Source organism: Dipodomys merriami, unplaced genomic scaffold (genome assembly GCF_024711535.1).
Source record: "Dipodomys merriami isolate MVZ:Mamm:240054 unplaced genomic scaffold, mDipMer1.0.p SCAF_1138, whole genome shotgun sequence".
Lineage (NCBI taxonomy): Eukaryota > Metazoa > Chordata > Mammalia > Rodentia > Heteromyidae > Dipodomys > Dipodomys merriami.
Genome location: NW_027202425.1, coordinates 92,655 through 108,880, shown reverse-complemented (window position 1 = coordinate 108,880; position 16,226 = coordinate 92,655). Strand labels below are relative to the sequence as shown.

Here is a 16,226-nt window from a genome sequence, read left to right as displayed (position 1 = left end):
AGGGTACTTTACCTTGCATTGCTGAAGGCTGCCAGACTATCTGGGAACCCATAGGCCCACTTGGCAACATAGGCCCTGATTTCGAATCCCCCTCCTAACACCAACCAATGGCAGGATATACTAAGAAAATTGTTCCCAACCATAGGAAGAACAATGGAATGTTATCAATGTCAATGTTCAATGAGTTGATCATGAATGATGCTACTATAAATTTAGGCAGCATCATTTCAGGAGGCTAATTGATTTTTATTTAGTATTTATGAAGCATAAAAAGAATATTATTACTTACAGGAATGCAATAATTTCAGGACACTGATTGATTTCATTAATAGTATAAGGATGAAAACAATAACATTAATGACATGGACGCATTATTAATACCCAAGAATTGGTAGGAATGTATTCTATATAACTGAGTAATATATAGACATCTTTAACACTCTATATAAATACATAGAAATATATATAAATACATATAAATACTTCCATCTGCAGGTCAATCTGTTCTTATTTTGCTAACACCTGGGGCTTGATCTCAGGTCCTGGTTATAGCCTTTCAGCTCAATTTGCCCCAGGATGGCGTGCTGACACTCACCCATTCATGAATTGGGCCTAATAGGCTTGTGGCTGTGAGATCAGTTGCCAGCATTCCCTAAAAATGAATTGTGGAGTAAGAAGTTGATGGCGACGCATGTTTTCCTTTTCTGTGAAAGTCCTGAGTGTCGGGTATGAAGTGGAATACATATGCTGACCTATATCTTATGTAATCAATGTTTTATGTGCCATAATAATCAAAATAAATTGTCAATACATGAATAAAACAAATAAAATAATTGCACTGAATGCAATATGGAGTCAACATATGTATGTAAATATGAATCATATATGTAAATTGTACATGAATAGGATGTTTTCTAGTGGTGGGGATCTATTTCAGGCCTAAAGAACCGACATGTATTTCTTGACTTCAAGGAGGCCAGCTTCCCCTTCCCACACAGTGCAACAGAGTTACCAAGACCATAGGTTCCAATCCCAGTCCTGGCAGAAAAATGTCACCTTTATATTATGTAATAGTATAGTAATTCTTAGGTATTTCATTATGCCTCCATTTTATGAATGTGATTGTTTAAATGCTTCATAAAGCATTAACTAACATCGATCAGTGTCCTATAAAATAATTCTATATAAATTTATCCTAGAATCATTCAAGGACTGCTCTTTCAATCATGACATACATCATATTCTATTGGTAATCATATGGACAAGAATAAGTTTCTTAGGATCTCCTTCCATTTTGAGGTGGCTGGACCAGGATTCCAACTGTGGGCTATAGCTCCTGCCACTTAAACAGGAGGATAGGGAACTTATCAGTCTGTCCAAGAACATCAGTAAGATCAATGATTAGGCAGGCACCAGTGGCCCTCAACAGTCTTCCTTGATACTTACAAGGCTGTGATGGGTGGATCATGGTCGAAGTCACACTAGGCAGGAAAGTCCAACTTCAGTGCCAATAAAGCCAGAATCCCTTCCCTGTGGCTCTAGTGTGGATGGCCAGCCTTGAGCAAAAGCAGCTCACAGACTGTGCCCATATCCTCAGTTCATGGTCTGGGACTGGGAACAAACAGCCATACACAATGATCTGTGCAGCCATGCGGCTAAAGCAGGTCACCCTATTGTCTCCAACTGAATTGGACATTGTTCCCTGGGAAAAGGGCTGGGGGAGCTGCTATCTTCTTGACTCCGCCCATGCTGTTTGCATCACAGGATTCTGGCCACACCCCCATTCTTTCATTGTTCTTTCTGACCAATGAGATACAAGAATGGCGGCCACGCCCACATTCCATGCTGCCTGGTAGCACCAGGATTCCCTCTGTTAGTTTACAACACTACCAGCAGTTGAGGAAGGTATAGATGGTTGAGTGGTGAGAAGAGCCTCAAGGCGACTGGAATAGAGAAGGAAATTGAGATGCCTGCCTAGTCCCCAGCCCCCCGCCCCCCGCCTTCCCAAGGTTCAGAATTTCAAACCAGGCAATGGCACCCTGCCAGGCTGTGTAAAGCCCCAACTTGGTCAAAGGCCTTGGTTCTCTGAGGACATGTGTCTGCAATGCCACTGCCATTCCCATTCGCCCCACCTGGAGCAGCCTCAAGCAACTTCCCCCAGGAGCACATGTGAGTGGCTGCCCCAAAACCACCCCTACACTGGGTCAGACACCCCTCTGAGGGCACCAAGACCCGCTACTTGTTTCCTCTCCCTGGCTCTGAGGAGCCACCTTTCTGTTTTGGGCATTTCTAAAACAGAGCCTCTATATGCTCTGGCTGGGCTGGATTGATGTCCTCCTATCTGTGACAGGTATGCTCCACCGGGCCTGGTCATCTGTAGTTGGGGTGGTAGACATGTAGCAACATGCACAGTCATCAATTTAGATGGATTATCTCAAACATTTCCTCCACAGCAGCCGAGTTTTTTTTTTAATTGTGAAAATACTGTCCAGAGGGGTTAAAATTACATGGGCAAGTTATGAGGACATATCTTATCAAGCATTGTAGCCTCCTCCTTTGTTTCCCCTTCCCATCCCATCCTTCCCCCACCCCCTATCCGATCCTCCCCCTCCCCCTACCAAAGTTGTCAAGTTCATTTTCTACATACCACTTCTACGTCTCATTGTTGCAATGGGTCCAACTTTAATCCCTATTTCAAAGATTTGTTTTTTCCCTTCCCCTCCATAAATTATAACAACATCAAATACAGTGAAAGCAGGGATTATACCGTGGGGGAGGGATATAAAAAGCAACAAATAAATAAATCTTATGAATGTACTAGAAACAATCGTATGAAAGAAAAAAAATTGAATAGATATCTTAGGGTTCTTTTCACTAATATGTATTTATCTGAACTTTTATGCTTGACTCAGATATATACTAGTTATTGCAAATAAGGGAAACCATGGGACCTATCTTTCTGTGGTTCTGGCTTACTTCACTTAATATAATATTTTCCAAGTCTTTCCATGTCCTAACAAATAGAGCAATGTCATTCATTCTGATGGAGGCTTAGAATTCCATTCTGTATATATAACCCAATTTTTTGATCCATTCATCTACCGAAGGGCATCTGGGTTGCTTCCATATCTTAGCTGTGGTAAAAAAGGCTGCAATAAACATAGTTGTGCTGGTAGCTTTAGTGTGGTCTTCTTTGTAAATATTTGGGTAAGTGCCCAAAAGTGGGATTGCTGGATCATAGGGGAGCTCTATGTTGAGTGCTTTGAGGAACCTCCATAGAGCTTTCAAAAGAGGTTGAACAAATTTACACTCTCACCAACAATGAAGTAAGGTTCCCTTCTGTCCACATCCCCTCCAGAATCTGTTATCAGAGTTCTTCATTATAGCCATTCTAACTGGGGTGAGGTGGTATCTCGATGTTGTTTTCATTTGCATTTCTTTTATGGCTAGAGAGGTTGAGCATTTCTTCATTTGTCTATTGTCCATCCTTCTTTCCTCTTCAGAGAAGTTTCTCTTTAAGGCTTTAGCCTTATTTATTGGGCAGTTGTTTCTTTGAGGATTTGTTGTTGGGGGATTTAATTTTTTGAGTTCCAAGTATATTTTAGATATGAGACCCTTGTCTCTAGTATGGCTAGTGAAGATTTTCTCCCAATCCGTGGGCTTTCTATTGATCTTGCTAACTATGTCCTTTGACATGCAGAAGCTCTGCAACTTTGTGCAATCCCATTTGTCCAACCTTTCTTTGATTTCTTGTGTTTCTGGGTCTCTATTAAAAAAATTCAACCTGTGCCAAGGAGACCTAGGATTTCTCCTATTCCATCCTGCAATGTTTTCAGAGTGTCTGATTTGTCTCCGAGGTTTTTGATCTATTTGGAATTGATTCTGGTGCAGGGTGATATATTCGGATCTAACTTTAGTTTTCTATAAGTAGTTAACCAAATTTTCCAGCACCCTGTACTGAAGAGGCTGTCTTTCTTCCATTCTATTATTTTAGCTCCCTTATTGAAGGGTAGTTGGCTATATGTCTGTAGGTTCATTTCGGGGTTTTCAATTGTATTCCATTGGTCCTGAGGTCTGTTCTTAAGTCAGTACCAAGCTGTTTTGATTACAATTGCTTTGTAGTAGAGTTTGAAATTTGGTATGATATTCCTCAAGCACAGTTTTTTCTGTTGAGGATCGTTTTGCTATTCGGGGTCTTTTATTATCCTCTATGAATTATTAGATTGCCTCTTCTCTTTCTTTGAAGAATGAGGTTGGAATATTGATAGGTATCGCACTGAATTTGTAGAGAGCCTTGGGAAGGATTGCAGTTTTCACGATGTTTATCTTTCCAATCCATGAGCATGGGAGTTTTTGCCACTTTTTAAGATCTCTTTTGATTTCCTTTTTCAGGTTTTTAAAATTTTCATCATAGAGTTCCTTCACTTCTTTGGTTAAGTTAATTCCCAGGTATTTTATTTTTTGTGGGGATATTACGAATGTAGATGCTTTCCTAATTTCAGCCACACTTTTCTCATTGTTGGTATACAGAAAAGCCATTGATTTTGAGGGGTTAATTTTATACCCTGATACTTTGCCAAAGTTTTGAATCAGCTTGAGTAATTTGGGAGTGGAGTATATTGGATTCTTTAAATACAAGATCATGACATCTGCAAAGAGGGAGAGTTTCACTTCTTCTTTCCCTATTTGGATCCCTTTATGTTTGCATCTCGTCTTATTCCTGTAGCTAGGCATTCTAATATTAGATTGAAGAGAAGTGGTGAGAGTGGACCTTCTTGTCTCGTTCCTGAGTTAAGAGGAAATGGCTTTAGTTTTTCACCATTAAGTATAATGCTGGCTGTAGGTTTGTCATATATAGTCTTTATTGCATTGAGGAAAGTTCCATGGATTCCTAATTTTTCCATAACCATCATCATAAAGGGGCGTTGGATCTTGTCAAATGCTTTTCCTGCATCTATTGAGATAACCAGGTGGTTGTTATCTTTGCTCCTGTTGATGTGATGAATTATATTAATTGATTTGCGTATATTGACCCAGCTTTGCATCCCTGAAATGAATCCTGTTTGATCAAGGTGTAGAATTTTTTGGATGAATTGTTGAATTTGATTGGCCAACATTTTGTTGAGAAGTTTTGTATCAATGTTCATCAAATAAATGGGTCTATAGTTATCTTTCTGTGATGTGTCCCTGCATGGTTTGGGCATGAGGGTTATTATGGCTTCATAGAATGAGTTCAGTAGTGAACTTTCTCTTTCAATTTCATTGAAGATTTGGAGGAGTATTGGTATGAGCTGTGTTTTCAAGGGCTTATAGAATTATGCTGTAAAGCCACCTGGTCCTGGGCTTTTCTTAGATGGAAGGTGTGTTATTGATGTTTCTATTTCAATGCTTGATATGGGCCTGTTAGGATGGTATAACTCATCTTGGTTTAGTTTTGGCATGTCAATATTTGCTAGGAAAAGGTCCATTTCTGCCAAGTTCTCAAACTTATTAGCATAAAGTTTTGAGAAGTATTCCCTTATAATATTCAGAATCTTGGTTGTTTCTGTGGTAATGTTTCCATTCTCATCTCTGAGTTTATTTATTTGGGTGTGTTCTCTTCTTTTTCTTATAAGATTTTCTAAGAGTCTTTCAATTTTGTTAATTTTTTGGAAGTAACAAATCTTTGTTTTGTTGATTCTTTCTATGATTTTTTTTGGATTCTAATTCATTTAATTATGATTTAATTTTAATTATTTCTTACCATCTACTGGATTGGGGATCATCTTGCTGCTCTTTTTCAAGGAGACTCAGATGTCATATTAAATGGTTGGTTTCAGATCTCTCCAATTCGTTGATGTATGAACTCACAGCTATAAAGTTGCCTGTGAGTACTGCCTTTGCTGTGTCCCAAAGGAGCTGGTAATTTGTGTTTTCATCAACATTTGAATTTCTTTTCTAATCTCTTCAATGTCCCACTCGTGATTCAGCAGTGTGTTGTTCCAGTGTGTTACAGGATTTTCTCTGGTGGCTTTTCCTTTTGAGTTTTAATTTTTTTCCCTTGTGGCCTGAGAGAATGCAAGGTATTACTTCAATGTTTCTGAAAAGTGATAAAATTATGAGAGGAAGAAAAAAATTAATAGAAAAAAATTAAAGTAAAAAATTAAAAATTAAAAAAAAAACTTTTAGAAAAAAATTGTAAAAGGTACAAAAAAAGAGTTCTTTGATTTTTTTGTGGGGGATGGGAAGATCCTGTATCTCCCTTGTGTTCTTAACCTGTCTCTTGTTGGAGACTCTGGTCTACTTGTGTTTGATTTTCCTGTGGTTTAATGATTTCTTAAGTCAGTTTGAGCAAGCAGAAAAATCACAGCAGACGATTCTTGAACCACTGGTGAAGGTCTGGGTCGGTTCGTAACAATCAGACCTCATTCTCCTCACAGGACAGTTGTGAGGAAACAAGGGATTTATACAGAGGGATCTCTGGAGCATGGCTAGGAACAGAGGGAGTAGTCTTCAGATAAGGTTCTCGGCAATTCTGTGAGGAAATGACAGGAAGATAGCCAGAAAGGGCTCAGGCAGGGCCTGTTATTAATTGTGCAACAGATGTGGGATTATGAAACAAAACATGGCTCTCTCTCATCATTACCCTATCCCCATGAGGAAGAGGATCCTTCACTGTGTTGAGTTTTGCAGCTGGAGATACCAAGGCAGAGAGAAGCCAGGTGACCTACTTATGACTTCAACTTCAGAGGAAGCTCTGCCTGACTTTGCTAAAATGCTCCCTAGGACAATGGGTGCTATTCAGTCCGCTTCTTGTGGTAGGAAGTCCACTTCTTGTCAGTCGTGGGGCTAGAACTCTAGGCATGGGCCATGTTCCCAAAAGCCTCAGCAAAAGGCTAGTGTTCTACCACTTGTGCCCACAACACTACTTTTGATTTTCTGGTGGTTCTTTGGAGATAAGAGTCTCACAGACGTTCCTGCCTGGGCTGGTTATGAACCATGATCCTCATATCTCAGCGTCCTGTGTAGTTAGGATTAGAATTCTGAGCCACTGGCACCAGACTTAATTGTAATTCTGACTTTTTTTCTCTCTCTCTTTCACAAGAACTGGTCAAATGGGTGCTGGAGGAGGGGGCCCAGCATCCCCATGTGGCTGGAACCCAAGGTTGGCCCTCTCATTCTGGAGGTTGGCTGTGGGTCAGGAGCTGTCTCCTCAGCTTGTTGAAACAGCTCCATGAGATAAGCCCTTCTTTTACCTGGATAGAGGGTAACAGTTATTCATTGTCCATCCAGCCTTACTAGACTTATTGTATTGCATTGCTTTCTACATCATTTTCTAGCACCTGGCCAAAATTATGATATGTATTTACAGAATGAAAATGTAATGCCATCTTAAGAAAGTTATTTAGGGCTCCGGGAATGTGGCTTCATGGTACGGTGTTTGCCTAGCATCCATGAAACCCTGGGTTCAATTCCTTAGTAACACATACACACACACAAAACCACTGGAAGTGGTGCTGTGCCTCAAATGATAGAGAGCTAGCATTGAGCAAGAGAAAAAAAGCTCAGGAAAATTCCCTACCCCTGAGTTTATGCCCCTCTACTGGCAAAAAGAACAAAAACAAATCAAATCAAAAGAACACAAAAACATTCAGTTAGTAAATGCAAAATAAATAACCCACACTTGGAATATATAATTGCTCCTTCCATACTGACCCCTGACAACAGTTCCTAATTCATGTACTTTACTTATATGAGGATACTGTGTTGAAAAAATCTTGTTCATTAAGTCACAGCAATTAATGCCAGGGATGTGCTTAGATGTCAGGTAACGTTTAATTCTGGAAATTCAACCATTCCAGGATTTGTGTCGTCACTGTTAATCACAAAGGGAATGGTAGGCTATGTGTGACTTTGAAATCTTTTTGGACAGTTATGGCACCAAAAATGCAGAGGTTAATTAATAGTTGTGAAAGAAAATAAGGAATAACTCCAGATAGAAGGAATAAATGATAGTAATTAAGGTATACCAGAAACTGTTCTTGAGAACCATTTTTGGTTATTGTAGAACTAATTGTTAGCTAGGCTGTTCCTCATTGCCTTTAGCATTCTAAATCTCTTAGGCTAGCTCTTAATCTCTGTGTGATAAATGTATCTCCTTCTAAGCTATTCTTTCATACCTTATCTCCTTTGCTTTCTAAAAATCTTATTCTTTCTATATTTCTCTATGAACATTTCCTGATACTAAATACACCTATACAGATGGCACAGGATGCTAATGTAAGGGTCCCATAGCTCATCAGTCATTAATGTAACAAAATGGAAAGGAGGACATATCTATTGCTACTTCAATTTTTCTGAATTGCTGCAATATCATTTGGTTAAAATTTCCATTCTTTTTCTACACAGTGTCATTCAGTGCACATAAATGCAACTATCAGCCAGGTGCTGGTGGTTTACTCCTGTAATCCTAGCTACTCAGGAGGTTGAGACCAGAGGATTGTGGTTCAAAGCCAGCCTGGTCAGGAAAGTACACGAGACCCTAACCTTCACTTAACCACCAGAAACCCGGAGGTCATGTTCTAGCTTAGCACCCAGGATCAGAGTTCAAGCCCCACAACCAACAAAAAGGTGAAATATGACTTTAAGTTTCCCCAAAAGGAATGACAAGTTCAATAATCTTCCCAAACAAAAAAATTCCAAAATGATTCAGTGCACCTACTTTTGCTGAGTTATGTTATGGATTCTTTTCTGGACATATGCTCTAAAAACAAATCATTTAACTAGGGATACAGGTGGACCCATTTCAACAATGAGATTTACAAGTCATTATGTCGAAAAACGAACTTTACAACATTGGTGGGGGGGAGGATCGGGTTTGGGGAGGGGGGAATATGGGAAGGGATGGGAAGAGGAAACAAAGAGGAGGCAACAATGATTGATAAGAAATGTACTCGTTATCTTGCCCATGTAATTGTAACTCCTCTATACTTTATGCTCACAATAATAAAGAAAGAAAAAAAACTTGTAAAATATTAGCTTTACAATAAACTTCATCTAATATTTCTCGTTTGAAAAAAGAAGTCTATACAGTTGATGTCACTTGGCTTTCTTACTATCTTAGTTTAAAGCCAAACCAGGCAGGAGAGGCTGTCAAACTCTTATTTGTAATTACACAGCAAAAAAGCCAGAAGTGGAGTTTTGGTTCAAGCAGTAGAGTACTAGCTTTGGGGGTAGGTGAGCAGGAAAGAAAACTGTTCAGGGACAGGGTTCAGCCTCTGGGTTCAAGCCCCAGAACCAACACAAGCTAAACACAAAAGCAAACAAAAAAACAGATATTTCATTGGACCCTCCTTAAAGGAGTATTGGTCTGAGAAATGGCTCCTTTTGCTGATCATACGCACTGGATGCTTTTTTGGAATCCTTATTGCTCTGGAGAACTCAGGACCAAACTAAAGTAATTGATAACTGACTTCTGCAACAAAAGAATCATCTCGGGGTGAAATATCCATCCAAAAAACACTATAAAACATCGATGTCTTTGTTTCATTGCAGTAGAATTTTTTTTGGGGGGATCCAGTCTTGGGCCTGAACTCTGGGCCTGGGCGCTTTACCTCAGCTCTTCAACTCAAGGCTAGCGCTCTACTACTTGAGCCACAGCACCACTTCTGGCTTATTTTTGCTTATGTGGTGCTGAGGAAGTTTACCCAGGGCCTCAGGCATGCAAGGCAAGTGCACTACCACAGAGCCAACTTCCCAGCCCCTGAAGAAGAACATATTTAAAACAACGTTCTTTCTTTTTGTTCTATGCTGGCCATCAAATGGCACATTATATCTTTTTGTAATACTCTCAACTAGAAGTTTACAGAAAAATTATATATAAGTAAAAACACACTAGAAAAATTCAGGGACAAAGTTTCCTTCAAGCCTTCAGATTCTCTTCGTTTACAGTATAAAGGAAAGCACATGTTAACTTGAACTTTGTCAATACTCTATGTTCCATTCCTCTACTGGGATCAGTTTCCATATCCAGTAACAGTTACTTCCAGGAACAACCTATGGTGCTGCTTGAGGTATAATGAATGATTTCTGGCTTCACCGAAATAACACAAGAACACATTTGGACCTGATGTAACACGTATTTCAGAGACAACTTAGTAAAGAGAAAATATGAAATTTATATTTCTTATAAATACATTATTCATGAGTATATTGAATTCAAAATTTGTAAATTCTCTGTAAATTAAGGCGAATTTTAAAGAGGAAGAAGGTTCCTAGATCATTTTTTTGTGAGTATATGTGCTGCACATTATTTCCCAAGTGTACATGAATTTGTTAACTCGTGTTAACTATAGCAATAATAAGAGAAAGAGAAATTCTGTGTTTAAGTATAAAGGTTCAATACACTATAGAAGACTCTACAAATAAGACCACATTGAAACAATAAAGCCAAGTCCAATATGTAGATTTATGAGAGTGATATAGAGAAAGCATTACTCCTACGTGGAACCCGAAGTATGAGGCCACTCCCTTCCTAATCACGCTTGCTAATGACACAACTTTGTAGAAATTAGAATGGAAGAATAATTCTGTTTCCAATGCAAGTCAGATATGGATTTAATAAGGAAAAAATTCCATCTTGAGAGAGCAGGGATTATACTAGCCATCAACTGGTGGATAAGATCACATTTTTTTCTTTCCTTTACTTATATATTTTTTGTTGGTGGTGGTCTTGGCACTTGAATTCTGGGCCTGGGCACTGTCCCTCTGCTATTCCGCTCAAGGCTAATGCTCTACCACTTTATCCACAGTGCGGCTTCCAGTTTTCTTGCAGTAAATTGGAGAAAAGAGTCTCCTGGACTTTCCTACCTGGGCTGGCTTTGAACCCCAATCCTCAGATCTCACCACCACCCAGCTTAAGATCACATTTCTAACCGTGTACATTCAACATATGTAATGTGTATGTTCATCTATCTTTATATGAATTCTTGAGTTAAAAATCTGGGTTACAGCTTAGACTTTACACTCACAAAAATGTTTGTAGTTTAAAAGTTGTTTCTACTGGATAAATGAAACCTAAGTATGTAAAGGAGTCTGGGAAGTTCAGATTGCATCCAGCCTGGGCAGAACAGTGTTTGAGACACTATCTGTAATTAACCAGCCAAAAGCTAGATTGGAAGAATGGCTCAGGTGATGGAATAACAGTCATGAGCAAGAATGATGAATAAGAGCTTGAGGCTTTTGCATACATACATATAAACATACACATACACACAGAGGCACTTATATGTGCACACACATATACACAAATGAAGCAACTCTCAGAATATGTAGAAAAGTTAGAAAATAATAGAAAGTATGTCCTGAGTGAGACTAGAATCAAGTGGTAATTTTTAAAATTAGAAATTAATTTTTAAAATTAAAATACTAAAGTGAACTTTCTTCAAAAAAGTTTGAGAATATTACATAAGTAGGGACCAGAGATAGTAAGAGAGTCAAGTAATCAATATTAAAGGGATAGGATCCATGGAGGAATGAATCAGAGACCCGGCAGGTGCATTTGAAAATGTTCATACCCTGTGTCAAATGTTAGAACATCTTTGAAAATAGTGCATGAACAGTCTGAGAAGTCTAGTGGATAATATCACTGGAAAAGTTCAGAATTGATAGTCTGTATCTAGATTAAATAAACCAAGAAGGGGCTGGGAAGGTGGCTCAGTGGTAGAGTGCTTGCCTTGCATGCATGAAGCCCTGGGTTTGATTGCTCAGCACCACATAAGCAAAAAGAAAAAAGCCAGAAGTGGCTCTGTGGCTCAAGTAGTAGAGCACTAGCCTTGAGCTGAAAAGCTGAGGGACAGCATTCAGGCCCAAATTTCAGGCCCCATTACTGGACCCCAAAATAAATAAACAAACAAACAAACAGATAAAGAAATAAACCAAGAAACTATGGTGGGGCAATGTGATGTAAGCCTTGAATTCTAGCACCCAAACTGACAGGAGATTAGAGACTGGAATTACTACTGAGAACTTCGCTGGACCAGGTAGTATAATTTTGTCTTAATGAAACAAACAAAACAAGAAAGGAATACACAGTTGGAAATTTGGGCTAATTTTTTCATTATGTTTTGAGAAGCCAAGTTTTCTATTGAAATACAACTAATCCTCAGTTTTGTTTTATTTTATTTTTTATTTTTTTACTCTTTTTTTTTTTTTTTTTGGTTCCGGTTGTGGGGCCTGAACTCTGGGCCTGGGCACTGTCCCTCATCTCTAGAGCTCAAGGCTAGCACTCTACCACTTGAGCCACAGCGCCACTTCCAGCTTTTTTTTCTTTTTCCTTATGTTGTGCTGAGGAATTGAACCCAGGGCTTCATGCATTCGAGGCAAGTGCTCTACCACTAAGCCACCTTCCCAGCCCCTCCTCAGTTGTGTTTTAAATGCGCTCTTCATTACAGAACATTCCTAGATGCAAAGTGGTTCATGATTCCCATCCAAAATTTGAAAAAGTAAGTAATCATCATTCTGTTAGATTCCAAGGAAAGGATGAAGGATTACAAAAGCTTAAGCCTGGAGGAATAGCAAAGATTACCTAATGTAGGTCTTTATAGATCTTGCTAAATTGGAGTTTAGACTTCAAAAAATATTTTGGTTTCATTTGTAATTTCATATTCTATAGGATACTACAAAATTCTTTTTAGGTAGAGGGTTTAATTGACAAATTTACAGATGTTTCTTGCATTCTATTTACCTAGCATATTGTTTCAAGCGAGTTATAATTAGAACTCAGTTAATAGATAATTCTAACTTCATGTAGAAAATGATAATGTGAATAATTTAGACAGAGTTGCCAAGAAATTGATGATATTAATTTATAAATTTAGAAAAAGCAATTTTTGAGGCTTTAATATAACATGGTATGAAGAGAATAATTGTGTGACATCTTCTTTCTTCTACCTGTATGTAACCCAGGAAGCAATTTCCTTAATTACGTGCCTTTGTATACAGTGAGAAAAATGCTAGGATTTGGGTTTGTTTTTATTTTTGTTTTTGTTTTATTGCTTTGTCATAGGGCTTGAACTCTGGACCTGGACACTGTGTCTGAGCCTGTTAAGCTCAAGGCTTGTGCCCTACCACTTCAACCTCAGTACCACTTGTGTCTGGCTTTTGCTGAGAAGTTTATTGGAGATAAGAATCTAGGGAACCTTCCTGCCTGGGTGGGCTTTGAACTGTAATCTTCCAATCTTTAGCATCCTGAATATCTATGATAGTAAAAAAGTATAAATATAAATAATATTTGCAAGAATATCAGTGGAGGAAAAATGATGCAACCTAGTATGTTGTGGTGTTCTTTCTGGAACACAGAGGGCACCACATTAGCAAGGTGTAATATTTTTCCCAATACAGATAATCTATTTGTGATGTGAATTAAGGGAATTTTGAGGTGCACCCTACAAGTTGGAAACTGTTGGTCTAGGATGACTTTATGGCATAAATTTTGGGATTGATGTTCATAGAAATAATAGCTTAATCTGATAAAAAAAATTGCTTACTCTTGAAGAATTAATTATAACCGGTGCTTTATAGTTTTATCCTATACCAGAATGTGGCTATTTTTCTGTTCACTTCTCAATCTGTAACACCCCATTGGAAAATGCATCTATTGCAGAATTACATAACACGGAAACAGGAACTATTTTGAATCTCTCAGGTATGGAATGTTGAGAATTTGAAAGTGAGTAGTTATTAGTCATAGGAATTTTGAAGAACACACATATTCTGTCCTCTTAACAACTTATTTACTTTTAAAAGTTATGGGTTTCCATAGAATTAAATGTTTTCCGGTTTTAGTATGAGAAAGTACTAATTTATTCTTTTTTGAAAATATTGGCAAGTATATTGTGAAAAAATTTTCTAGTTGGATAACATTCAAGTTGATGGCCTCTGATAAAGAAGGGGTAATTAATTCAAATTATATGCCAAATAGCACTGAATTTTTAAAAAGTTACTACATAAAGAATAATATTTACTATACCAATACAGTGAAATTTTATTTCATGCAGCTTATTTTTTAAATTTAATTTTAATGTGAAAGTGATGTGGGTTAGCAATTGTAAGGCAGTGAATACATAACTTTTCAAACTTGTTATGCCCTCTCTCATTTTTTCTCACGTTTTTCCTTCACACCCAAACCCCTCACACGTTGTAATGTACATTTCCAACATATTGTCTTTTGAGTATTGCTATTGCATTGGTTTGCTTTTTGTCCTTTATCTCGCCATTTTGTTGTTTCTCTTCCCTTCCCTAATTAAGGTAAATGTATACACAATACACAGGGTACCAAAATCAAACACAGTAGGAGTTATACCATAGGGGAAAAACCCAAGGAAAATAGAAATCACATAGTACATTAAAAACAACAACTGCAAATAAATATCTCTTTCCATATCTTGGAGTTCATTTTGCTCCGCATCAGCTTATACCTTCATATATATGCGTAACAAAGCCACTGGAAAATAATAGTTTCATGGATACTATATCATGAAAACAACATGTTAACTGTTTTTGATGATAAACGTGGAATTAGGATTGGTAAATTTGAGATTCTGATAAAGGAATTTCAAAAGTGTTTTAAAATTATGACACCTAAATTTTAATTGTTCTAACTTTTAACTTAGCCTATTCAGAAAATTTAAAATTTCCTGGGAAAATAGGCTTTCATGCAAAGAAATCCATGGAGACTTAGCTGAGAGGGAGCAATGTGGGTAAGGTGGCTCATTTTCACAGTAAACAAACAAACCTCTCAAACCTTGCTGTAAATCCTGTATAGGTTCCCATGAGAATTGTCCTTACCCAGGAAATATACTCTTACTGTGTGAAACAAGGTTGTAGTGGAATTTAAATTCAAAGTTTTTTTTAAAATAAGACATCAAAATTTGTGAATTGACCTTTAATTACTAAACAGCAATTCTCTTAAAAAGCTTATTTGGGTCAAAATATTTAGGGAGAAAGTGTCCTGCACAATGAAAGAACGTATTGAGTTTACACTTCTCTGTTTTAATACTTTCCACAATGTCTTTGCACGTGAAGCACTGAAACACAGAAAAAATTCTGATTGGATACTTCAATGATTTCACATTTCTAAGTAGCTCAAAAATATAATATCCTTATTAACATGAGATAGTGAAAACTTCTATTTCATAAGCCCAAAAGATCGGGGATCAGAAAAGATTCGAGCAAATAGAAAAGGTAAGAAAACACGATATTAGAAGACCTAGCTAAGCGTTTTGGTTTCAGCAATGGAGGGGGCCAAAACTATTCTATATAGTGATATAGATTGTGTTAATCTTTTTGCTACCTAAAGTAATTTTACAGAGCTTATTTGGTTCAGTATAATGCAGAATAAATTGAATGAAGACATGAAAATAAATTCCACCTCCAAATAAAAGAGTTTTCAAAGAGAAACCATGAAGATGTAGCAGTGGGGGAAGCCTTATGGTGCTTCAGCTTCTCTAGAATTGAAGCCAAGAACCTGTGATTAATTGGAAATCAGGCAAGAGCTAAGAAGAGGACATAGAAGTAGGACATAGAAGTATTGTCCTTTGTAACAGACAATATCATCCAAGGAATTGGTGATTTAACTCTATTCTTCTCATACATCTTGTTGAGCAAATACAAGACCAAGAGGAAAATAACCTATTGAAATAATTTTGCAAAGAATAACTTCACTGTTCCTGATATGGTATCTAAGGAGATTCTTACGAGAGAAGATAAAAGTTTTAAGAGAGAAGATAAAAGTGGAGTATTCTTAGGATTCCTCTAAGCATCTTGTTAGCAAAATATCTTTGAGGTTAGAAGTGATTGAACCAAAAAGTGGTGGAATACTTATTTTTGTGGGCACTTTAGACACAAGAAGATTTCAAGGTAAAAAAAAAGAAAAATTATAGCTAAATATTTGTGATTATAGGTTCTTGGACTGGATTTTTGGAGACAAAGTTTTGCATTAGCGTTGGTCCGCATTAACATAGTTGTTGGATTTTCGTGGCAACCAAATGAAAAGGGGAAGTTTAATGGACTCGCTTGAACAAGTAAACAGCATGATAGAAAATAATGGCAAATAATATTTAATGAATTATTTTGAACAATTACTTTGTGAGAACAAAGAAGGAAAGATATAATTCAAAATTACTTGACGTTGTTAAAAGTATGAAAATAGAGTAGTGAGGAGATTGAGAGAAAACAGAGAGGACTGT

At 37.5% G+C, this 16,226-nt stretch overlaps 1 long non-coding RNA gene across 1 annotated transcript in view; it reads left to right on the top strand.

Moving 5' to 3' along the window:
- The first annotated feature begins 1,883 nt into the window (after positions 1-1,883).
- LOC138822652 (uncharacterized) overlaps positions 1,884-16,226 on the top strand; it is a 47,678-nt gene continuing 33,335 nt past the window's right edge. Inside the window, exon 1 of the long non-coding RNA XR_011370602.1 lies at positions 1,884-2,169. This is a non-coding gene — a long non-coding RNA (uncharacterized lncRNA). The remainder of the gene's footprint in view (positions 2,170-16,226) is intronic.